Source organism: Mizuhopecten yessoensis, unplaced genomic scaffold (assembly GCF_002113885.1).
Source record: "Mizuhopecten yessoensis strain PY_sf001 unplaced genomic scaffold, ASM211388v2 scaffold10275, whole genome shotgun sequence".
Lineage (NCBI taxonomy): Eukaryota > Metazoa > Mollusca > Bivalvia > Pectinida > Pectinidae > Mizuhopecten > Mizuhopecten yessoensis.
Window position 1 is genome coordinate 304,835 of NW_018408465.1, and position 27,611 is coordinate 332,445.

General features: G+C 37.3%; 1 protein-coding gene across 2 annotated transcripts in view; it reads right to left on the reverse strand.

Annotated features, from left to right (window-relative positions):
- Positions 1–27,611, reverse strand: part of LOC110459903 (transcription factor SOX-13-like) — a 221,096-nt gene that overhangs the window by 128,413 nt on the left and 65,072 nt on the right. For both annotated transcript variants that reach the window (XM_021512391.1, XM_021512390.1), the window contains exons 3-4: positions 24,712–24,758; positions 23,435–23,487 (exon numbers count right to left, since the gene is read on the reverse strand). The gene's annotated coding sequence lies outside the window, so the exon portion shown is untranslated. The remainder of the gene's footprint in view (positions 1–23,434; positions 23,488–24,711; positions 24,759–27,611) is intronic.

Below are 27,611 nucleotides of genomic sequence, written 5' to 3' on the forward strand. Positions count from 1 at the left end.
AAAGCAGCCATTACTATGAGAGAGTTTCTGAGGGTAGTGCCACCATATGGTAAACCTGGATACGGCTCCGGAGGAGGACAAACGCCCCCTGGACAGGTTGTCATGGGGTTATCTACCTTGATGTGATGTGTCCGTTGTGAACTCGGAATGGCGTTACCTACTGCACCTGAGAGAACCCAAAACAACAATAATAAAACACATTCTGCTTCCATGACTTCCAAGGCAATTAAACAAACAAACCCCAGCTTTGTCTTGCCTTATACGATTGATCGGCCCAGTGAACCGGCACAGCTGCGATCAATCAGACACCCCTAAGACAACACTTGTTGTTTCTGAAGACAACATGCCTCATAACAGTTATCATCAATTAATGGAGGCATAATTAAGCGAATTACAAATACTGACACATTAGTCAGGCAACAATACGGCAGAGTCAAACGAGTACACCTAATCAAGGCGATTACACATCAGGGGAAATAACCGTGTGCGTCTCGTGTGCTATCCGTACAAGTCACACCACTGGCACAACAAATACAAACATGTACTGAGAATTAGTGACATCACAGAATTGTGTATCAGTCAAAATAACACAGGGATTTCAAACATTGTTCAATGCTATTAACAGACGAAATATCATCCCACCAGTAGAAGATATAAAGCTTGATCTGAGTGAAAAGGAAGACATTTCATTATTTCTGAAAATTTCAACCAAATGATGCTTGTATTTTGACCTTTATCACAAAAAGTGTATACATTTCTTCCTCTTGTCTTGGAAAGTCACTATCACCCCTATTGGTGATATTCAATCAATTATGAACTGAAAACAAAATGACCGAGTGACCTTGACATTTGACCCTCAGTGTCAGCTGCCTTTATATTTGTTCCAGAGTGACTTGCTGGATACTTGGTGGTTAATTACTCCACAAGTAACCGGTGCATTAGTAGATTTTAATGATGTGGTTTTGTGACGTTGACCACCAACGCACTGCCTTCCTTCTTGTTTCTGATATCTTACTGATTAGCTACAACAGCACTGGTGATATTCCATTTATAACTTTGACAGAAACTGATGGATGGATGGAAGAAGCAAACATTTCATGCCCTCAATCACAAATGTAAGGGGATGGCGGTAAGAAATCAGAGCTGTCCCTATCTTCACACTTTCAACATTCACTTGAACTAGTCCATATGACAATACATGGATTGTGAAACATTTGGTATGGCCAAGCTTTCAAACGTCTCTTTAGACAGTGCTTTATAAAGAGCTGTAATGTTGTTCATTTTCATCTAAAATATCAATGTCATTATATCATATCATTATTGATATAAATATATGATATGATTTGACTGTTCATCTCTATACGCTGACTACCTCTATAAGCTTACTAACTCTATACACTAATCAACTCTACATACTGACTACCTCAATAGACTGGTCACCTCTATAGACTGACAATCTCTACACACTGATCAACTCAACATACTGATCTCCTCTATAGACTTACTAACTATACACTAATCACCTCTACAGACTGATTACCTCAATAGACTGATCACCTACCTCTATAGACTGATAACCTCTACAGACTGATCAACTCAACACACTGATTACCTTTATAGACAGGTCAACTCTACACACTGATCAACTCTACAGACTGATTACCTCTATAGACGGACTTCTTCAATAGACTAACAATATTTCCTAAAGACTGACTACCCATAGACCATCTTCTATAGCATAACCACCTCTATAGACTTATCAGCACTGCATACTGATTACCTCTATAAACTGTTCACTTCTATAAACTGACCACCTCTATACACTGACCACCTATATACACTGACCTCTACAATCTGAACACCTCTATGCATTGGTCATTTCTTTATACTTATCACCACTGTAGAGTGATCCCCTCTATAAACTGACAACCTCTACATTAGGATCATCCCTAGTCATTGATCATTTCTATACACTTATCACCACTGTAGACTGATCACCTCTATAAACTGACAACCTCTACAGTAGGATCACCAATGTAGAGTGATCACCTCTATAAACTGACAACCTCTACAGTAGGATCATCCCTAGTCATTGATCATTTCTACACACTTATCACCACTGTAAACTGATCACCTCTATAAACTGACAACCTCTACATTAGGATCATCCCTAGTCATTGATCATTTCTATACACTTATCACCACTGTAGACTGATCACCTCTATAGAACTTTTAATGATGTATTATGTTGAGTGAATAAGTTTGAAAGCAAAATCAGTAAGAACTTTAACAGTAATTTCTGCTGAGTATGATAAGAACAGCTACATAAACAAAATCTTAAAAAAAAAAATTAAAAAAAAATGTTAATCAAATATGTTGTTGAAGACACCAGGTCATCAGAATTGTAAAAAAAATGATAGAGAAATGGATGTAGTTGTGTGTGTATGAAAGTTATAGCCATTGAGCTGGCAAACAGGGTGCCCAAACACGGCAAGTACCTCTCAGACACCAGTCTACAGTTCCCACATTGAATGGCCCTTTACTCTTCATGTTTACAAAGGCAGGACAATTTTGTTCTGCTGTTGTTTGAATCATCTTCATCTCCTACACAACCCTAATATTACAGGCATGTTTCTAGTACATATACCACTTACACCAGTCAAGTGTACTTCCTTAGTTATACACTACACACCTGTATATAATGTACTTCCTTAGTTATACACTACACACCTCTATATAGTGTACTTCCTTAGTTATACACTACACACCTGTATACAGTGTACTTCTCGAGTTATACACTAAACACCTGTAAACAGTGTACTTCCTCAGTTATACACTACACACCTGTAAACAGTGTACTTCCTCAGTTATACACTACACACCTGTAAACAATGTACTTCCTTAGTTATACACTACACACCTGTAAACAATGTACTTCCTTAGTTATACACTACACACCTGTATACAGTGTACTTCCTTAGTTATACACTACACACCTGTATATAGTGTACTTCCTTAGTTATACACTACACACCTGTATATAGTGTACTTCCTTAGTTATACACTACACACCTGTATATAGTGTACTTCTTTAGTTATACACTACACACCTGTATACAGTGTACTTCCTTAGTTATACACTACATACCTGTATATAGTGAACTTCATTAGTTATACACTACACACCTGTACATAGTGTACTTCCTTAGTTATACACTACATACCTGTATATAGTGAACTTCATTAGTTATACACTACACACCTGTACATAGTGTCCTTCCTTAGTTATACACTACACACCTGTATATAGTGTACTTCCTTAGTTAAACACTACACACCTGTATACAGTGTACTTCCTTAGTTAAACACTAAACACCTGTACATAGTGTACTTCCTAAGTTATACACTACACACCTGTAAACAGTGTACTTCTTTAGTTATACACTACACACCTGTATATAGTGTACTTCCTTTGTTATACACTACACACCTGTATATAGTGTACTTCCTTAGTTATACACTACACACCTGTATAAAGTGTACTTCCTTGGTTATACACTACACACCTGTACACAGTGTACTTCATTAGTTATACACTACACATCTGTATATAGTGTACTTCCTTAGTTATCCACTACACACCTGTAAACAGTGTACTTCCTTAGGTATACACTACACACCTGTAAACAGTTTACTTCCTCAGTTATACACTACACACCTGTATAAAGTGTACTTCCTTGGTTATACACTACACACCTGTACACAGTGTACTCCCTTTGTTATACACTACACACCTGTACACAGTGTACTTCCTTAGTTATACATTACACACCTGTACACAGTGAACTTCCTTAGTTATACACTACATACCTGTACATAGTGTACTACCTTAGCTATACACTACACACCTGTATATAGTGTAATTCCTTAGTTATACATTACACACCTGTATATAGGGAACTTCCTTAGCTATACACTACATACCTGTACATAGTGTACTTCCTTAGTTATACACTACACACCTGTACACAGTGTACTTCATTAGTTATACATTACACACCTGTACAGTGTACTTCCTTAGTTATATACTACACACCTTATATAGTGTAATTCCTTAGTTATACATTACACACATGTACAGTGTACTTCCTTAGTTATACACTACACACCTTATATAGTGTAATTCCTTAGTTATACATTACACACCTGTATATAGGGAACTTCCTTAGTTATACACTACATACCTGTAAACAGTATACTTCCTTAGTTATACACTACACACCTGTACACAGTGTACTTCCTTAGTTATACACTACATACCTGTACACAGTGTACTTCCTTAGTTATACACTACATACCTGTACATAGTGTACTTCCTTAGTTATATATTACACACCTGTATATAGGGAACTTCCTTAGTTATACACTACATACCTGTACATAGTGTAATTCCTTAGTTATACATTACACACCTGTAAACAGTGTACTTATTTGGTTATACACTACACACCTGTACATAGTGTACTTCCTTAGTTATACACTACACACCTGTACACAGTGTACTTCCTTAGTTATACACTACATACCTGTACACAGTGTACTTCCTTAGTTATACACTACACACCTGTATATAGTGAACTTCCTTAGTTATACACTACACACCTGTATACATTGAACTTCATTAGTTATACACTACACATCTGTATAGAGTGTACTTCCTTAGTTATACACTACACACCTGTATATAGTGAACTTCCTTAGTTATACACTACATACCTGTATATAGTGTACTTCCTTTGTTATACACTACACACCTGTAATAGTGAACTTCCTTAGTTATACACTACACACCTGTACACAGTGTACTTCCTTAGTTATACACTACACACCTGTAAACAGTGTACTTCATTAGTTATACACTACACACCTGTATATAGTGTACTTCCTTAGTTATACACTACACACCTGTATAAAGTGTACTTCCTTACTTATACACTATACACCTAGTGTAAAGAAGTAATATAAACAGTTATTTCAGACAGATAGTTACTATCTAAGGACTTAGATTGAACATGGTAAGAAACAGCTATGTACCAAAGTATCCTTTATGGGCAGTATCAGCTAGCTAGTATCAATTGTAATTGCTTTGGTTTGTCTTTGCTATTTGACAGAACCCAGAACCTTCCCCAAAGGAAGGCACCGAAAAATCCCTGTTCGTGCAGGTGGTTCCCAACGTCTGTTGCTTCTTACCCATCATGCATTGCTTCTTACCCATCATGCATTGGTTAACAGCAATATCGTCTTTTCGAAATCCCCGACCTGTTGTTATAGTGCAGAGGTCACTCAAAAGTCCAATGAATATGTATCATGTTCAGCATTAACTGGTTGACTACAAATGAACCTAGTTGTATGACACCTTCAGCACATTAAACATCATTAAGACATACGGGTAGGTGAACAGTCTAACGAGAAATAGAAAGGTAAACAAAAAATAAGTAATCAAGTGTTGATCTCACAAAATGTTTCATATTAGAAACACAACTTGCACAAAGGCATTTTCATTCATCAAAGTCATGGCTGTTCTAATTGACAATCTGAAAAACCAATTTCATGTATGTCTACTAGAAACGCTCCTTCCCTATGATCTTGGGTCATATTAGCAGAACATTGTGTGAAAAAACGTCCTACAATTCAATATGGCTATGCTACATCAGTGCTTTTTTACACCACCTGTACAAAATTCTTCAGCTTGATAAAACTCTTAGAGAGGCTGTGATCTCACGGCTGTAATCAACAGCTGATCGATGGAACAGCGGACTCGTTAATTTACCTGTGCGTTTCTTCACCTTCGCTGGTCAGGTTGATATTAACTGGCTACATTAAATTGATTCATTTAAAAAACAGTAAGCCATGAGAAAACAACAAAATAGCATCAAGCCATACAGGCAGTACAAAGACCTCGCACCAAGACATCCCACTTCATTATTTGTCGGCAGTCTAAAGGCATGCAAATTTAGATGTGATTATTTATTCCATATTGTTGGCCATTTACTTGTACTTTTGGACGAACATTGTGTTATGTAAATGTCAGTACACTTTTCTAACACCTTCTATACATCACATTCATTTTGACACACAATTCTGGGGCGCTTTGGAAACAAAACATGACATTATTACAGGTAAACGATCAATTCTGTACCTGTACACATCAAAATTAACAATATGGTTGAATTCATTTATCAATAAACCAAGACAATGTCTTCACCACAAAAAAAGAACTTGCGCACTAAAACAGTCCAGTGTCGCCAACATAATTAAATCAACAAAGACCAAATGGTTAGTACCTGAAGCACTATAAGTAACAAACAGCCTCTCTGTAACAAATACACTCAGAACAAGGGGAGATAACAGCCTTTCTATCACCAACACACTCAGTACAAGGGATAAAAATCAGATCTTTTATCATCAACACACTCAGAACAAGGGGAGATAACAGCCTTTCTATCACCAACCCACTCAGTACAAGGGATAAAAATCAGATCTTTTATCATCAACACAATCAGAACAAGGGGAGATAACAGCCTTTCTATCACCAACCCACTCAGTACAAGGGATAAAAATCAGATCTTTTATCATCAACACACTCAAAACAAGGGGAGATAACAGCCTTTCTATCACCAATACACTCAGAACAAGGGATAAAAATCAGATCTTTTATCATTAACACACGAAGAACAAGGGGAGATAACAGCCTTTCTATCACCAACCCACTCAGTACAAGGGATAAAAATCAGATCTTTTATCATCAACACACTCAAAACAAGGGGAGATAACAGCCTTTCTATCACCAATACACTCAGAACAAGGGATAAATATAAGATCTTTTATCATCAACACACTCAGAACAAGGGGAGGTAACAGCCTTTCCATCACCAATACACTCAGAACAAGGGGAGATAACAGCCTTTCTATCACTAATACACTCAAAACAAGGGATAAATATCAGATCTTTTATCACCAATACACTAAGAACAAGGGGGAGATAACTGCCGTTCTGTAACCAATGCAATCATAACATGGAACATAGCCATTTTATGAGAGTATAATGTACAAATCATCACCATATTGTGAAAGTAAAAGTACGGGAATTGGAGATGGACAGGTACTTGATTTCTATCTGTGTAATTAAAAGAGACATTTTTTTTTACTATTTTGAAAACTCCAGTCAAAAACCTGATACACAGTTGTAACTCTGAAAGTGTTTCCATGGACCTAAGGGAACAAATGTAAGTTTATGAGCAGTAACCGAGTCCAAATTTTAAACTTGATTTGCTCAAGAACCTTTGACTTTATTAAGCAGAATACTTTTGTATGTGTGGTTCCTCATACTACTAATCTGTGTCCAAACATTTTAAAATTTATGTTCAGGTTAAAAATACTTAAGATTCCAAACTGCTTTGATAGAGAATTGAATGCTTTATCATTTTTAGGGGCTAACTTCAGTTGGTGGAAGTAAGCAGCTAGCAAGAGGTGTAGAGTGTCTACCGACCACCAGATGTACCAAGCCAATCTCAATACACCTCTCTAATAAATTTCATCAGAATTTATTTCTGAACTTCTATGGACTCTGGTTAATGATGTTTCAGATCAACTTGGGTTAGCAAAGCTGTTTGGTAATTTAAATTATGTGTTGGTTGCTCCGACATCTTGTTCTGGGCTATCAAGTGTGTGTTAGGAATCGGTAAAATTGAGATATGCCTTGATAACGGCACGGCCAAAACTGCCACCAAATACTGCCGGAGAAAGTGATTTCCATAGGAATCTGGGTATAATACCAATGGAGCTAGTCACAAAGCACAGCCAACCACCCATAATGGCCAAGTTGTGTTTAAACTAATAACACATAACTAACAATATCCTACACAAGGTGAAAGGCACAAAGATTCAGCAGTCCAGGTAATCCCATCTTAATTAAATATCATAAATGGCCACCATTATCTTGCCCGGAGAACACCACCACTCGGAGAAGTGGGGAAGCATGTTGTGTGATGGTGAATTATGGAATTAAAACAAAAATCTGGTTTTGCGTTTTTTTTAAGGAAGTCCATAAATAAACACAGACAGATATGTAATTTTCATGTATAAATTTTCAAAAGAATAGTCTCTCACTGCAACTATGTAATTACATAAAGGAAATTTGACTATCCCCCTCCCAAGTAGTTTCATTACACATTTACTAGATCTAAATGGACACAAAAACACTATAAAAGTTATTTTTTTTATCACATGGTTCTAATTTTCATGATTTTTGTACTTACAATTTTGCAAGAAAAATACAGAATGCAAAATAAGTAGAAAATTATAGGAAACTATAAAGGGACTGCAAAAAAAGACTTAAGCAGTATCAATGATAAGGAAATTTCATATACTAATTAATACTTAATACTTCCCCATCAAATAATACAAAGGGCATTTTAGCATTCATAATGCACTTTCTGCTGAAGAATATAAAATTGTTTGGAAAGGCGTGGGCACAAAGAGGGTTGTCAAAACAGAGGTGAAACAGCAGGTATTGGAGAGAAAGGGTAGGAGGGTCACTTTAGCAGGAAACAAGACAGCCTGAAAACCATCATAAAGCCTCGAACAATGGCAGGCAGACAGTCGACGGATAGGCACTCTTTTGTAAAGCTACAACACACTTACAGGGCCATTAGACCATTGTGAACATCTCTTTGATTTGAGGACATCAAAATTTGGAAGAATATGGTTAGGAATAAGTTAATTAATCGCATACAAAAATATACAGCATTGTATTGTGTGATGGAAACGTAAACTGAGTCGTCCAATCACAACCTCCTACCTGTTTAGTTTCCAATCAATCATTGTCACAATGCTTACCTTTAGTTTCTGACCATGTTTTGTACCTGTCTTTCATATATTTATTGTTACCGAGGTTTTTCTTCAAAATGAAACTTCCTTTCTATCACAATGACTTCTAATTTGGTGAATTACAAGTACATTTAAAAGAAAATTTGATTTCCAAATATATCCGACGCAGAATAATATTAACTTGTATTTGCCGGTTTTGTATTGTGTATAGAAATGATTTCAATGATAATGCTCCCCGCTAAGTACAGCCGACGTTAATTGACTTTGTCGTTCTATTATGGGTGATAACTATAAATACGTATTAATAAAGGGAATGTGACTGGTTTACCTTGATTTCAACAATTCCCAGGTGAACGTAGATGTATTATGGTCCTGCTCACCTGTATGTTTGGCAGGTAGGGCTGCAGAGGCCAGACAGACCACACCTTACGATAAGTCTCCAAACCTGAATAACCAGACTCTCCATTGACATCGTACAATCCCAGACTTTGCCCTTCTATCGAAATTTATCGGAATTCATCATACCATTGTCATGATGAAAATTGATGTCATAGAATGGTTTTGAATATAGAGACGGAAATTCTGACTGGCTGTGGAACAATCCAAAGGATCAGTGTCAAAAAAAACATGACGACAATCCACAGGAGCTTGATTATACACACTAAGATTGTATCATACAACATCTCTGTAATGTATGATGTTGATGATATTGTATAATCTTCACAGAATGACGTGACCTTTTATACAAGTATGACACCTTTGCAATAAGGAATAAACTTGATCCATTCATTAATGACTGTTACAGTAAAGTATGACCCTTAACGTATGGCCGACCTTTACAGGAAGCGGCATGACCTTTGAACATGTATGACTTTCACAGGAAAGTATGACCTTACACATATATAACCTTCACAGAAATGTATCATAATCTTTAAATATATTTTGACCTATACTTGAAGACTTATAATTAGAACCTATATACATAATGCGTGCCCTTCACAGGAAGATTTGACATCATACATATATGAACCTCACAATACGGTATGATTCTATATGTATGTGACCTTCACCCATAAGTTAACCTTGACATTTAATATGAGGTCCATACGGAAATGTTTTAAAGCAGTCATTCATTTAACAGCATAGTGACAAGTGCAAAAATAGACAATTTATAAACAATAAATTAGGAACATATCAGAGTTTATACTAAACATAATGGCAATTAGAACAGCCCCAATGTGTATATGTGTTTGCTTCCATCCGTGAAGCTAGCATTAAATGTCTACAGTTAGTTTCGTACTACATGAGCGAGTCTGTCAGACTAATTATGTCAGCTTGTTGTAGTGGGGCTGTTAGGTACGTGGTAACGAAGTGATGCTGCTGGGTACATGGTAATAGATTGAGATGTTGATGTATACATGGTAACCAAGTAGTGCTACTGGGTACACGGTGCTAACCATGTGATACTGTGAGATCCATGGTAATTGCCATAGATTGTTAGGCGCATGGTAACCATGTGAGATTGTGATGTACATGTTTACTGTGTGAGGTTGTTAGGTACATGGTAATTAACTGTCTGAGATTGTGATGTACATGGTTACTGTCAGAGGTTGTTAACAGTTGTGGGATCGCACAACGTTACACGACGTGCGGTGTGCGCACGATGTGTGAACGGTGTGTGCACGATGGGCGAACGATAAAAAACTGGACGATCATTGCTTGCGCACATCTGTACGCACGATGGACGGACGTTGTGCGATAACAATCCTGGTTGGTGTAAATTGAGGAATGCCTTAACAATTTATACGGTTTCTTGTTTAAACATATAAACTTGATGTTTACGTATGTTTCTATATTCTAGCAACATCTATAAACTTATCTTTCTGTCTATACATTCTTATATTTAGAAATTGTGTTTTCTGTGTTTTTAAACAAACTTAATCGACACATGTAAAATTACAACACAATCCCGTATACAGGTAAACATAACCACTTTGTACATGTACCTGGACCATAGTTTTCTCCCAGCCTGGGGCACTTACGTAACTCGTCGGGTAAGGCCGGGGTATGAAAATCCAGGTGAAGGGGAGCTATATAGGCAAACATTATCGCATACAAGCCTTCCATATTTTTGTCATTCCGTAATTTTGATCTACAAATGATACCAAATCGCACAGTTGTGCGGAGAGAAGGGCACAACGGGGCGAACGATTGCTAAATCGCACAGTTATGCGCACCATGTGTGGACGGTGTGTGAACGATGTATGCACGGAGTGCGCACGCTATTTTTGGTGCGTTGTGCGGTCCCACAACTGTAGGTACATGGTAATTAACTGTGTGAGATTGTGATGTACATGGTAACTGTGTGAGATTGTGAGATACTTGGTTCGTATGAGGTTGCTAGATTCATGGTGACAATTTGAGATACAAGGTTACTGTGCGAGATTTCTAGGAACATGGTAATCATGTGAGATTATGAAACATATGGTAACTGCGTATGGTTGCTAGGTATATGGTAAAAGTGTTAGCTTGTGAGATATTTATAGTAACTGTCTAAGGTTCCTGTAGGTACATTACATGGTAACTCTCCAAGGTTGCTAAGTACGTGGTTACCATAGAAGGCTGTTGTATACATGACTGAAGTGTTGAGATTTTTCAATACATGTTTATTGTGCAAGGTTGTCAGATACACAGTAACAGTGTCAGATTGTTGAGTTCATTGAAAATGAAAGGATGTTTAATATGCACCAAATATCAGGGAGTGGATGTCAAGGAGCTTCATCACAATCATCACTTGTATGTATGATTTACATGGAGATTCCTATCAACAAAATATCATTACCATGTCTAGAGTCAAACCTGGACTGAAAAACCTAACAGAAGCTTCATAAAATGCAAAAAAATAATGAATCAGTATTGGGAGTCAAAATGAAAATAAACTGACAAGGCCATATATCATAGGCAGATGAAGGTCACTTTCTCGAATAAATAAATTTCCTTCAGGGAAAATTTAACATTTACAGAACATATGGTTTATATTTAATTTTTAATTCAATGTCTTAATTACTGATTCAAGTTTTCAAAGTTATCTACATCTCGTTGAACAATCACTGCTCTGGAGCGTAACAGTAGGGGCTCAGATTAATTAACATGTCATAATTGGGGCAAGGGGCACAGTGACATAAAAATACCATCATGGGGCCAAAGGGGCATAGGGCTCAGTCCCAAACTTATGAACAAAAAAAGGTCAGAGGTCAAGGTCAAGGGTAACGAAGATAAAAACACTGTGCAACGTGGTGTAATTATAGGTACATCAACATGTGAAATTGTGTTACTGTAGCCAAGTATTTATAGTTCGTAACTGACCTAAACACAAAACCTAATTATTTTCACAGAGGTCAAGGTAAAAGTTCAAGATTATAAAAAGTTGGTGTAACTTGCTGTACTTACAGAGGCACATAAACATGTGAAGTTACGTGAACCTAGCTGCATTACTTAGTTTATAACTGACCTATAGGCAAAATATTTACCAAGGTCACAAAAGTAAAGGTCAAAGGTCAAGGTTACCAAAATGTTGTGCATAATGCTAAGACACATACACAGGTGTGTGAAGATAAATGACCCAATCTGTGGTACTTGGTAAATAACTGACCGAAACACAAAAACGTATCTGAGTGGACTTTTGGAAAGATGTGTGTATGAAAAAATACAAATGTAGGAACAAATGTATATGCAGAGACTTCCAGAAATACAGACAAAGGTAATACTGTATGCCCCGCACCACTTTATGCTGGGGCGTAAACATATCTGCAGTGGAACATAAGTACAGACGTTACAATGTCTAAATTAAACATAGCCCAGGTTTTCACAATGTATATCTTATATATTTGCTTTTTTATTACAGGATCAAGATAACAAGACTTACAAAAACACAGAGCTCAAAGGTCATTTAATATTATTGATGAATTTGCATGGATAAACACAAAACTTCAATTGACAATTTTATTTTTTTGATAAACTTTTGGTGAAGTTCTCATGATATATCTCATATATCTAGCCCTTTTTCCTGCCACCAAATTGCCAAAATTAAATAAAATTGATGTTTTTATGTAAGAAATGTCAGCAAGATGATGTCAACTGACTGTAGCAGCTATGGGAAGTAGATAAGAAAGAGGGCATGATCGACATGGCAACAAGTTCGTTACCACGCCAACAGCTGCTGCAACACTTAAACAAAAATGAGGAAAGACAAAAAATTATAATAAGGTTATTTAGTACAGTAAGCACTTGAATTCAGGCTGATAAGATGTTTTGGCCCCAGGCTCTGACCCACAGGGGGGAGGAGAAATACAAAGAGGGTTGATACCCGAGCCCTCCATTTATTGCAGTATACCCTCATTCTATAATCAACACAACAAATAATCAGTTTTACAGGCATTTTGTGAGCACTGCGGGGAAGATGATGATGAAAACAGACTGTCAGGGTAGAATTGGTTAACTTCCTGTGCCTTGTGATAAGATTTTGATTCTTGTCTCAGATGAAACGGTTTGTAACAGTGGTCATTCTTTAAGTGGGATGATAATTAGCTGAAGCTCTCACCAGGCCTGGGTCCACAAAGCTGCCAGACACAGTCAGTTCGGCACAACTCTGGTCATAGAGATACCTCAGAATAATCTCAAACACCCCCTCACCGTCCTCAGTACACGATTATAAGGTCCTGACTAACGAACACTCAGACCCTGTAAAACACCCCCTCACCGTCCTCAGTACATGATTATAAGGTCCAGACTAACGAACACTCAGACCCTGTAAAACACCCCCTCACCGTCCTCAGTACACGATTATAAGGTCCGGACTAACGAACACTGGGACCCTGTCAAACACCCCCTCACCGTCCCCAGTACACGATTATAAGGTCCTGACTTACGAACACTGGGACCCTGTCAAACACCCCCTCACCGTCCTCAGTACACGATTATAAGGTCCGGACTAACGAACACTCAGACCCTGTAAACCACCCCTCACCGTCATCAGTACACGATTATAAGGTCCGGACTAACGAACCCTGGGACCCTGTCAAACACCCCCTCACCGTCCCCAGTACACGATTATAAGGCCCTGACTTACGAACACTGGGACCCTGTCAAACACCCCCTCACCGTCCTCAGTACACGGTTATAAGGTCCTGACTTACAAACACTGGGACCCTGTCAAACACCCCCTCACCGTCATCAGTACACGATTATAAGGTCCGGACTAACGAACACTCAGACCCTGTAAAACACCCCTCACCGTCATCAGTACACGATTATAAGGTCCGGACTAACGAACACTCAGACCCTGTCAAACACCCCCTCACTGTCTTCAGTACACGATTATAAGGTCCGGACTAACGAACACTCAGACCCTGTCAAACACCCCCTCACTGTCTTCAGTACATGATTATAAGGTCCTGACTAACGAACACTCAGACCCTGTCAAACAACTTCAAAAATATACTTCAAACGAACACTGATCTGACTTTGTCAAACACCTTCTTACTGTCTTTAGCAAAAGATTATAAAGTCCAAACTTACGAACACCACCTCACCAGGACTCATTTCAATGGTAAATTGTCCTAACAAACCAAACTCTCAGACTCTGAAACTGACTTACATGGTTGATAAAATATTTTCTATCTAATTTCATCACAGCAATGGTTTAAGCATTGCAGAAACAGACTTTTTCTGACTTTGAGGATGTCATGTCATTGTTGTATTTCACAGCTGAAATGATGTGCAAGATAGAAAGAAATAGTCATATTTCTGCAGTGTCTAAACATAATCATGGATGTGTTTTATTCAGTTAAAACTACTCCATGTCAGGTTAATTATGTATAGCCTTTTAAACACATGTTATCTTCAAAAACATACCTCAAAACCAGTGCTATGAGGTATCAAAAATATCAGGTAACTTAAAAATTTCACAATCATAAAATTGAAAAGCTCTCAAAGAGCAGGGGTAATAAATTTGAATTACTACTGAATGATACCTAAAACAAAACTAAAATAAGCACCATGCAGTGACATAATTATACAGTAAGAATAAAATGATCCATTGGAGTCGGTGGTAAGGAAGTGCCACTAACTATAATAAGATGTAATGGGTTTGGACTGAAGCGCTTGCAACATATCTTATAAAAACACATTATGACCGGTACACCTGTTTATATCATACCTACATTAACATCTATATAAGTTATACCAATACAAGAGGCCCATGGGACATGACGTTCACCGGAGTTAAAATACAATTGTTATATGTTCAAATGTGACAGAAACAAACGGTATTTATATTCCAAATATGACTATTTGACGGTTGATTCTTTGACAAATGTTTAAGTTTGACCAACATATATCATTTATATATATATATAGCTTGTCATTGTCAGAAAACTGTGAAATAATGAACTTGTATAGTAAAATTTACTTCCTCCTCAAAGGGGTAACAAAATTCACAATTTCAAAAAGCATCTTCAGCCTTTCGCTCCATGAAGAGTATCTGATTCCAGCAATGCTGGGTCTGAAGAAGAAGATAGTTAAAATTGTAGCCAATTTGACCCTTTTTGGCCTTCCCCTCTGGCCCCTAATGGGTTAGATCCATAAAATTCACAATTCTAGTTTGCCTTTGACCATGAAACCTTCCCTTTCAGTGGTTTGAGTGGTTTTGGCCCGCGCCCCTCAGGCCCCTGTGTGTTAGATCCATATAATTCACAATTCTAGTTTGCCTTTGACCATGGAACCTTCTCTTTCAGTGGTTTGAGTGGTTTTGGCCCGTGCCCCTCAGGCCCCTGTGTATTAGATCCATATAATTCACAATTCTGGCTTGCCTTTGACCATGGAACCTTCCTTTTCAGTGGTTTGAGTGGTTTTTGCCTGCCCCTCAGGCCCCTGTGTGTTAGATCCATATACTTCACAATCCTGGTTTGCCTTTGACAATGGGACCTTCCTTTTTAGTGGTTTGAGTTTTTAATAGGAATTCAAAAATGTGACAAGTTTACAGATGCACAACAGACAAAGGGCAATCGCAATAGGCTTTGTCTCCGGCAATAAACCTTATAATCAAATACATACGTAAAACAACTGTTTTAGGACACTTGTATGAGGCAATCTCTATGAAGTAGAACAAGGCTTATATAACTATTAACTATAGCCACCTGTATATGGCAAAATCTTATGCACAACATTTTTTTCATTTCTAGGGAGCCATGCCAGTGAATTTACAGCATAACATTCGAAATAACTTCTTTCTTTTGAAAAAACTTGTTTGAACCAACAAGATATTCTCAAACGACATTTTTAGCAGCCTACTTGCAATAATTTTCTGACCCTGATAGAGAAGCAGTTGCAAGATCAAATCGTTTCAAAAGTAACTAACCGATCACAAGATCAAACCATTTCCAGCACAGGTCTAAACTCTATCCATAGGGAACGGTGTGTAAAAATGATGGAAGCCATATTCCAAGACTTTTGGTATACATAACATTGCATATTTGGCATGACCTGGCATGCTTTGTGCTAAATAATAGTTTCTGTAGTGACAGACCTATCAACCTTGGCCAGAATGCAGCACACATGTTCGGCTACCAAGTTGTTTCTACCCCTCCCTCAACACATGTTTATACGGCTACATTACACAAGATATAAATACAATCTTATCTTTCATCTCCCGCTAACAAAAAACTCTTTAACAAACTTTCAGAAATAAAGCTCGGCTGACATTTACATGCCTGGTACTGAAGATTAAAAAGGAATCTTGTGCGTGACTAATTTCAATGTCCTTTGAAGTGCCAGCAATTTCAATGTGCGGTAATGATAATTAAAACAATCTTATGACAATAAACGTGAACTGGATTGACACCTATTTCTCGACAAGGAACACACTGCTCATTCATACATATACTTTATGTGGATTTTATTTGCTTGGTCTATGCTGTTGATCCACCAACCAATGAAAAACGAGGGTAAATATTGAATTATTCCGATAGCATTGTTCTAGAGCTGGTGTGTTAATCTTCCATCTACAGAGCGATGAGTTTGTCACATCAACTGTAACATCTGGCATTTATAAACTCCGTAAATAAAACATCAAAACCCAAACAATCCATTTCCCCACCTTGACCGACCCTCGAAACAGAAATAGTGACAATCGTCCGTCATCTATAACTAACTCAACACGGCCTTGCAATTATACATTAGTTATTGAATCGCCGTGACGACAATGGTCGCCCGACAACAAACATCGGAGGGACAAGGTGTGGAGGCAGCAGAGTAAAACAGGCCCGCAAACCAGTCATTGTTATTCATTGACAAGAAAACTATTTTTTGTCCGCCTCTCAGAAATGACAATAACAAAATTGAGTGACACTTTTCAAAGGATCGGTAAACTGCGTCACTCAATCGGTGATTTGAATGTAAAACACATTATCTTGACTTCAAATATGACATAACGTTCATGGGTTGTAAGAAAGTCCACTGCGTGAGCATCATTCAAGGCTGGAGAACATAGGCCTATTTGATGTGGGGCGTTGGAGCCAAGATCTATAATATCTAACGCTGATCCCAGACATCTATTTGGACAGCCATACATCGCTAACCTTCAAAATGCCACAATTCTTCCCGTCACAAAGGAAAAAATTTAAGTCATTTAGACCATGATTTGGGTTTGAACACGCAAGACAAATTCAATTGTTATGAACATACAACAGGTACTGTTTATGAAAGCTTGAATATTATATAAATTATCGATATTAATGGACAACATTAGACAGGTGACTTAAGAGTGCGCTTAAATTAATTTTTATATTCATACATTTCGTCAATACCTTCACAGTGCATGTCATTTTAAGTGTTTCTTTTTATCATTTTTAACTTAATGCTTTCTGCTAATGACTTTTCACAAAAGCCGCCATTATTTATTGCAAAAGTTTAAAAATGTTGACTTTTGAATCATTCATTATGTTGGTTTACAATGTAAAACCCACCCGTGTTTTTCAGCAGACTTTTAAAGAGATGTCATGTTTGTGTCCTGATTTGTATGTAGAAGTCTGTTTGACTAGACAAACCTTTTTCCAAAGAGCGGAAGATAAGAAGCTCATTCTACGACAATATAGAAAGATGAAATGAACATTTGTGACCCGCGGCCCTCTGCCCGACCTCCAATTGACACACAATGGTTCCCCTTGATGATGTATAAAATCTACCACATTAGGCCCCTAATGCCATAGACTTAAATACAGGTGGCGTGCTTACTGTCAATCTACGGCATATTGTCACCTTCCCAATTCTGTAATCACTGCAGGTAAACATATACGTAGGTATATCATTGACTTCCATACGATTGTTCAAATTCCAAATTGGCTAATGATAAATGTCTTTAAATGTCAATATTAACCATTGCCATTCTAAGAGCCACAGAACAGTATCGAACTAGAAATGCATGCTAGATAATATCCCCTTCGACACAACGTCAGGACTAACTTGGGATTTAATAGACTTACAAATACCATTCACAATGGAAAGTATGGTCAACAACCACATGTTATACTGATAAAAAGATTGAGGTTTCCCTGAAATCTAAGCAGTATTAGTCCAAACAAACTGCTGTCTCTTAAGACTGACAAACAACCAGATGGACGGACAGATAGATGGATAAGTTGATGGATGGATGGATGGATGGATAGATGGACGGATGGATGGATGGATGGATGGATGGATAAATGGATGGAATGACAGACGGACGGACGGATGGATGGACGGATGGATGGAAGGATGGATGGATAGATGGACGGATGGATGGATGGATGGACGGATGGATGGACGGATGGATGGATGGATGGATAGATGGACGGATGGATGGACGGATGGATGGATGGATGGATGGACGGACGGACGAAAAGATGGACCTTTGCTGCAGACAAAAAATCACAAAAGTCACACCATTGACAGTTTAACAAATTTCTTGTAACCTAAAAGCTGGAGTCTATTGTCAAATGGCATTTGTAGTCATACAACACTAGTGAAATAAACAAAAGTTTGGTTGCGTAACACTGATGTCATTAGGTGACCAATGACATACTGTATACTGGGAAATTTTCACTGCAGTTTAATTTTCGCCTTTTTCAGCCTCCGTAATGATGGTGAATTTATCATGACAGCAAACATTTGTAGAGAATATAACATGCATAGCAATTAAATGTGAAGGGCATATTTAATATTGGGCGAAAATGGACATTATCATTGAAGGGCAAAAATTTGACTGCAAAAAATGTCCTGGTATACAGCAGTTGAACAAAATTACAATGTTTTCGCTGACCAATGAGGGCAGTGAATAGATGGAGTGTTACTATGTTGCTGACCAATGTAGGAGATACAAAGTATGACCAATACTTGTCCCTGACAAATAAGGTGCTGATAATCAAAATATCATAGTCACACACCATTGTAACACTCACCATTGCTACCCTCACCATTGTAACACTCACCATTGTGAGTGGTAACACTCACCATTGTAACACTCACCATTGTAACACTCACCATTGTTAGTGGTAACACTCACCATTGTAACAATCACCATTGTGAGTGGTAACACTCACCATTGTAACACTCACCATTGTAACACTCATCATTGTAACACTCACCATTGTAACACTCACCATTTCTACCCTCACCATTGTAACACTCACCATTGTGAGTGGTAACACTCACCATTGTAACACTCACCATTGTAACACTCACCATTGTTAGTGGTAACACTCACCATTGTAACAATCACCATTGTGAGTGGTAACACTCACCATTGTAACACTCACCATTGTAACACTCATCATTGTAACACTCACCATTGTAACACTCACCATTGCTACCCTCACCATTGTAACACTCACCATTGTGAGTGGTAACACTCACCATTGTAACACTCACCATTGTAACACTCACCATTGTTAGTGGTAACACTCACCATTGTAACAATCACCATTGTGAGTGGTAACACTCACCATTGTAACACTCACCATTGTAACACTCATCATTGTAACACTCACCATTGTAACACTCACCATTGTAACACTTACCATTGTAACACTCACCATTGTAACACTTACCATTGTGAGTGGTATCACTCACCATTGTTACACTCACCATTGTAACACTCACCATTGTAACACTCACCATTGTAACACTCACTTTAACATACACTTGGAGTTTATTAATTCTCATATTTTTATTATGCATTCTTGAACATATGCAGAACTTTACATACAAAGCAAAATTATTCAAGAAATATGTTTTTTAAAAATAGACACAACAAGATATTTAATAACTTGCTGAGTTCCTAATCATAATCATGCAGGAAGTTAATTTTCCACATCACCTGTTTATCTGCATAAACAGTTGCTTTCCCATCTATTCTATGCATGTAATAAATTCAAATGAGAAGTTCATTTATCAGGAAAGAGAATGTTGAGATTTCTCTATAAAATATATTCACATTCTACATTACAAATATATGCACTTCACATCAAAGAGTACACTGTATTATGTACTTCACATTACACAATACACTGTACTATGTACATCACATTACACACTACACTGTACTATGTACTTCCCATTATACACTCCACTGTACTATGTACTTCACATAACACACTGCACTGTACTATTGTACTTCACATTACACACTACACTGTACTATGTACTTCACATCACACACTACACTGTACTATTGTACTTCACATTACACAATACACTGTTCTATGTACTTCCCATTATACACTCCACTGTACTATGTACTTCACATAACACACTGCACTGTACTATTGTACTTCACATTACACACTAAACTGTACTATGTACTTCACATTACACACTCCACTGTACCATGTACTTCACATCACACACTACACTGTACTATTGTACTTCACATTACACACTACACTGTACTAGGTACTTCACATTACACACTACACTGTAATAATTGTACTTCACATCACACACTACACTGTACTATGTACTTCACATTACACACTACACTGTACCATGTACTTCACATTACACACTACACTGTACAATGTACTTCACATTACACACTACACTGTATTATGTACTTCACATTACACACTAAACTGTACTATGTACTTCACATTACACACTACACAGTACTATGTACTTCACATTACACACTACAGTGTACTATTGTACTTCACATCACACACTACACTGTACTATTGCACTTCACATTACACACTACACTGTACTAGGTACTTGACATTACACACTACACTGTAATAATTGTACTTCACATCACACACTACACTGTACTATTGAACTTCACATTACACACTACACTGTACTATTGTACTTCACATTACACACGACACTGTACTAGGTACTTCACATTACACACTACACTGTATTATGTACTTCACATTACACTCTACACTGTACTATGTACTTCACATTACACAGTACACTGCACTATGTACTTCACATCACACACTACACTGTACTATTTTACTTCACATTACACACTACACTGTACTAATTGTACTTCACATCACACACTACACTGTACTATGTACTTCCCATTATACACTCCACTGCACTATGTACTTCACATAACACACTGCACTGTACTATTGTACTTCACATTACACACTAAACTTTACTATGTACTTCCCATTCCACACTCCACTGTACTATGTACGTCACATTACACACTCCACTGTACCATGTACTTCACATCACACACTACACTGTACTATGTACTTCCCATTATACACTCCACTGTACTATGTACTTCACATAACACACTGCACTGTACTATTGTACTTCACATTACACACTAAACTGTACTATGTACTTCACATTACACACTACACAGTACTATGTACTTCACATTACACACTACACAGTACTATGTACTTCACATTACACACTACAGTGTACTATTGTACTTCACATCACACACTACACTGTCCTATGTACTTCACATTACACACTTCACTGTACTATGTACTTCACATTACACACTAAACTGTACTATGTACTTCCCATTCCACACTCCACTGTACTATGTACGTCACATTACACACTCCACTGTACCATGTACTTCACATCACACACTACACTGTACTATACTATTGTACTTCACATTACACACTACACTGTACAATGTACTTCACTGTACTATGTACTTCACATTACACACAACACTGTACTATGTACTTCACATTACACAATACACTGCACTATGTACTTCACATCACACACTACACTGTACTAATTGTACTTCACATCACACACTACACTGTTCTATTGTACTTCACATCACACACTACACTGTACTATGGACTTCACATTACACACTCCACTGTACTATGTACTTCACATCACATACTACACTGTACTATTGTACTTCACATTACAAACTACACTGTACTAGGTACTTCACATTACACACTACACTGTATTATGTACTTCACATTACACTCTACACTGTACTATGTACTTCACATTACATACTCCACTGTACTATGTACTTCACATTACACACTACAGTGTACTATTGTACTTCACATCACACACTACACTGTTCTATTGTACTTCACATCACACACTACACTGTACTATAGTACTTCACATTACACACTCCACTGTACTATGTACTTCACAATACATACTACACTGTACTATGTACTTCACATTGCACACTACACTGTACTATGTACATCACATTACACCCTCCACTGTACTATGTACTTCACATTACACACAACACTGTACTATGTACTTCACATTATACACTACACTGTACTATGTACTTCACATCATACACTACACTGTACTATGTACTTCACATCACCCACTACACTGTACTATGTACTTCACATTGCACACTACACTGTACTATGTATTTCACATTGCACACTACACTGTACTATGTACATCACATTACACACTCCACTGTACTATGTACTTCACATTACACACTACACTGTACTATGTACTTCACATTACACACTACACTGTACTATTGTACTTCACATCACACACTTCACTGTACTATGTACTTCACATCACACACTACACTGTAATATGTACTTCACATTGCACACTACACTGTACTATGTATATGTACTTCACATCACACACTACACTGTACTATGTACTTCACATTTCAGAGTACAACACCTACTTCATATTACAAACTACATTGCAGTACTCTGCACTCTGTAATAAATATTGAAAAGTACACTGACGGAGTCCTTCACATCCATTGGGTATAAAATCAAGCTCAATCTCAAACACAATTCAAATTCTCAATGTAAAAGTAACAATAAGGAATTTTATGTGTCTGAACACTCAAAAGTCTGTAAAGCTCCCGTGTGTACATGTCTTGGAAGTGCCCAGTACAGCTGGCAAGCTTTAAACACAACACAGGCAGGAAATATATAATAAGTATCTAATAACCACAAACTTCACAGACGATTTGTCAGCATCTTACCTTAACAAGTACACTTCTACCGTAAACGTCTGGATTCACTTTCAAAAAGGGTGCTGAAAAATAAACCATCATTACTTTAACCATTACGCCGTCTACATCACAGTCAAATGAGGTTATGGTCTAACTATTTTAAATTTTTATCAAACAGTATGTTAAGATTTCAAGGCGGTCTGTTGCGCAAGTGTTGGAATGATATTTATGATGTTTACTCACAATAAAATTGATATAATTCTGGTCACATATTTCTATCATAGCTGGGAATCATGGAGTACAGTACACAAATTCTTCCTTCTAATGAACAACCAGAAATGTCTGCAACGACGCCCCTATAATCAGGAAAGTTCTCCCACAACTACCGCATCTCTCTAACAAATTCGCTACAAAATTTTGTGAATTTAAAGTTTTACGAGATACAGACCTTCAGTCATTAAAGGTTTATTTAGATAATATAAGCAAATATAACTTTAAAACTAAGTTCTGATATTCAAGTAGACCCCAATAGACCTATAAAAAGTTATGGTTTTGTGTCATGTGCTTTTAATGTGACCATTGCTTTGATACTGTTCAATGAGGGACTTTACAGAATTAACCGTATCACTGACCAATGACATATTTGCTGACCATGCAATGAGGGAACTGAATGAGTGTTACCATATTTTTGACCAATGCAGGGCATACAAAGAATGACAAATATCTTGACACTGACCAATGAGGGAGGTAAACAGAATGGCCATTAACTTTTTGCTGACAAATTAGGGAGGTAAAGGGAATAACCATTACCTTGTCACAGACCAACAAAGGACTTGAACAGAATGACCAGTGCTATGTTGCTGACCGATGAGGAAGGTACTGTATATAGAATGACCGACGTTACCTTAATTTGTTTAAGTTGTTGATTTGCAAATTAGGAAGTTAATTAGAATTACCATTACCTTGTAACAGACAGAATGACCGGTGCTATGTTGCTGACTAATAAGGAAGTTGAACAGAATGACCATTACCTTGTAACAGACAGAATGACCGGTGCTATGTTGCTGACTAATAAGGAAGTTGAACAGAATGACCATTACCTTGTAACAGACAGAATGACCGGTGCTATGTTGCTGACTAATAAGGAAGTTGAACAGAATGACCATTACCTTGTAACAGACAGAATGACCGGTGCTATGTTGCTGACTAATAAGGAAGTTGAACAGAATGACCATTACCTTGTAACAGACAGAATGACCGGTGCTATGTTGCTGACTAATAAGGAAGTTGAACAGAATGACCATTACCTTGTTGCTGACAGATGGTATACTCAACTACTGGAAGCTTTCTGTCACTGGAAAGAAAAGAAACAAATTTTCACAAACAGTGGACTTATAAGTAAAATATAAGCATTTTAGCTGAATATATGTACACAAGGTGCATTCATCTACCTGCAAAGTGGAACAGTGGTTATGTTGTTTTGTTGTGTCGCTTCAAATGGAACACAATGGAGAAATCCACACAACATGTAACGTAATTCCGCACAATGCAAAAAAATCGAGAAATAAACAATCTAGATGGCCGACTTTCTGCAGATGCAACAATAGTTGCTATGTGCAGCCATATATCACTTAGTGGTCAAACAATGCACCACCTTGTTCTCAGCACTTTGTTTTGTCAACAGAGTAGACAATTTGAGTGAAATTTATCCGGAAAAAATAAAATCCTTCCAGAATCAGAAAACAAAAGAACAAATGAACAACGTCTGGATTTTCTTTTCTTCAAATTGTATGCATCCCACCGCCACCACTGTGTGTGTAACCAGTGATATCTTCACTGCAGATACATTTCAAAGTGTTATTTTTCTGTGAGAGAAAAAGGCAAGAATTGTGAGACAAGTACAATAGGGTATGTAATAGGACCTGCAGATGACAAGTCATTCTACCTGGTGGAGCGCACAGGGTGGCATGTATTGTCACGGTCACGCGTCACCGACAGTCCACAGTGATGGGTGGTACCCGTCAGAAGGAGGAGGAGGCGGAGAGATCAGAACCGCATTATTGTTGTCAAATTGCTTTTCATATTTCATTGTGGAGGAGGAAGATATGTGGTTCCTTTGATGTGTAAAACTGTGTATGCACATCATCTATCACAACACAAAGCCAGGGTGTGTTCTTAATGACACACCCTCTTTTAGTATCTCCTCCCTCATTTCCTTCTCCTTTCCCACACCTTCACCTACTTGTACTCAACTCTTTCATTACTAATATCACCATTTCATTGCCTTCTTTCTCTTCTTCCTTTTTCCTTCCTCCTTTCTATTTCCCTTCTCTTGTTCTCCAACTCTTCCTCTGTCCCATCTTTACTTCACCACATCTTAATCCATTTGTACTTTCCCTACTAAGATCTTCCCCTTTTTCCATCTTCCTTTCCCACTTTTTCTCTTTCCCCTTCTTCTATCCTCTACTAACGATCTCCTCTTCCTCCTCTCTTTTACTTTTCTCACTTCTCCTTATCATAATCCCCTATCCACCCCATCCTTCCATTACTTTCCTCCTTTCATTTACTCATTCTCATTCTTTTCTTCATTCTCTCATTCACATCCCTTTCTTCACTTCATTCTCTCAATTTACCTAACATGTTTCCCCATCTTATTAATGCAGCACTTTAATTTTCCTATTTTAATCTTGACTTCTTCACATCTTCCTTTTTTACTTTTTCATCCTCTCCATCTCTTCTTCTTCCTCCTATTTTCCTCTCTCCTTCCTATCCAGCCCTACTCCCACTTCAATCAAGCAAATTAACAAACGAGTTCAAATTAATTAATCTGGCCCAGGTACAAGTGTTTGTTTAGTTTGGTTTGTTTGTGTTTCACGCCTGAATAAGTCTCAACTGCTTAAAAAGAGATTTATTAGAAATAACTGTAGAATTGTAACATGTTTTCATTATCCCTGTTTAACACACCAACTGAACTCATTGCATTCGTTATATTACCAAGGTACGACCATTTTCTTTCTCACACGGTCATCGGTAGTCATGTGACCATCTCCAGTCATGTAAAACAAACACAATGTTAATATAAGTAGGTTTTAACGAGTGGATATTAAAAGTCTTCAAAACTTTTTTCCCCAATTTTGGCTTGATCTTATTTCCCCAATTAGATGTGCTAGACTTGTTTATTCGTGTTATGCATGTTATTCAAATATTTTTTAAATATATTTTAAATCCTATTCTCACCCTTAGTGAACTGCACATCTTGTTTGTACATAAGGAACTGCTTCATTACAAAAGGAAGGCACTCCAAAGATAACATCAACGGTTTAAGTGTCATATGAAATAAAGTAACAATGTTTCTATAGTTAGAAAAAGAACTATTAAAATAATCTTTTACACAATGACAGCTTGTATACTGTACTGAACGTGATCAAAATAATATCAGTATGTTTCAGATCATATAATAACAACGAGGTAGGTGACTCTTAGCAAAAAAACTAAACATAACTTAGTGCCTCTGCTACTACAGTACTAGTAACTACAATGTGCAATAAGATATTAGTTCCAGTTAACCCATTCCCCCCTAAATTCACTTTTGAAACTTACCAAATCATAAGCTGGGCAAGTCCAATTTAAATATGGAGGTGTGAATGAGCTAAATATTACTGTTACCTGTAACAACACACTTGTTACAACAATGTGTAAATAAATATTTTTTGTATTTAATTATCAATACAATGTGCAACTAAATAAAGTCGAAAATGTGGAAAGTTGAAATAGATAGATGAATAGATGGATGGATGATGGACAGATGGAACAAGAGGCCCAAAGGGTCTGTTTTGCTCACCTTGATATTTAAGCAGTCAAAGCAAAATATTCTCATTAGATATCATACTGTACTACAAATATTTCAATTGCAAACTTTGTCATCTTTTGATTATTCAGGAGTTGTTTGATGTTATTGACAAATTGACCCCTGTGACCTTGAAAATAGGTGAAGGTTATTTTCATTTGCAGACTGTCGGGTTCAATCAAAAGAAATAAACAACAAGAAGCCCAGAGGGCCTGTATCGCTCACCTGAATATGTTTAAAATAATTGGAATAAAGTAAAGAGATATCACTCCATTGTAGGTGCTGTAAGTACATATGAAATTGCAGAAAGATCCATCCAGTACTTGAGATATAGCGAGAACAAATTTCAAACAGAGCCCC